Source organism: Myotis davidii, unplaced genomic scaffold, assembly GCF_000327345.1.
Source record: "Myotis davidii unplaced genomic scaffold, ASM32734v1 scaffold378, whole genome shotgun sequence".
Taxonomy (NCBI): Eukaryota; Metazoa; Chordata; class Mammalia; order Chiroptera; family Vespertilionidae; genus Myotis; species Myotis davidii.
This window is the reverse complement of record NW_006290631.1, coordinates 506,213-506,984: the sequence shown is the minus strand read 5'-3', so window position 1 is coordinate 506,984 and position 772 is coordinate 506,213. Positions and strand designations below refer to the sequence as shown.

The window sequence follows — 772 nt, the reverse complement described above, 5'->3', positions numbered from 1 at the left end:
GGTAAAGACAGAACTATCAATGTGAGAGAAACACATTGATTGGTTGCCTCCTGTAAGAGCCCCAACCAGGGCCTGGGCCAGGGAGGAGCCAGCACATGAGGTACGTGCCCCTGACCGAAATCGAACCCATCTAGGACCCTTCCGTCCACAGGCCGGCGCTCTATCCACTGAACCAAACCAGCCAGGGCTACATGTTCTGACTGGAAAATTAGCTGCAGAGTCTCCATTGCGACTGATGTTCAGGAGTTTACAATTTAGAGATAGATAAGGCATATTCACTTACTGAATTTGATTTTTTTAAAAATTTGGGCACCTAAGCCATTTATTTGCCAGTTTTGATGTTATAAACATGCTTTTACTGAAGAATCCAGAGATAGTAAAGTTCTCATTCTCATCTGCTGCCCTAACAGAGTGGCTGCATATTCTCTGATACATTGTGCAATGGAGAGACATCGTCGGGGGCTTCCAAGAAGCTTTAATGGAACCAAGACTCTGAACTGTTTCATTATTAGTCATGTCTTCCTCTGAACCAGGCTGTTAGATAGACAGGAAGTTTGCATGACCCATCCTGTGGACAGGGCACTACCCCTCAAAGTCAAGTTGCTTCTTATCCCTTCACCTCCATTCCTAAAGAGAAAAATTGGTGGGGTGAGGGTAGATTGCAGTAATTTACTTTATAATTGGTGTAGGCAGATGACCCAGGTGGAATGCAAATTGTCTTAACCAAAAGTATTTGGCCCCTGTTGATAAAGTTTAGATTTGTAGTTTTTGC

General features: G+C 43.9%; 1 long non-coding RNA gene across 1 annotated transcript in view; it reads left to right on the top strand.

The window, feature by feature from the left end:
* The window catches only part of LOC107183062, a 3,905-nt gene that overhangs the window by 2,256 nt on the left and 877 nt on the right, over positions 1 to 772 (top strand). The window lies entirely within an intron of this gene.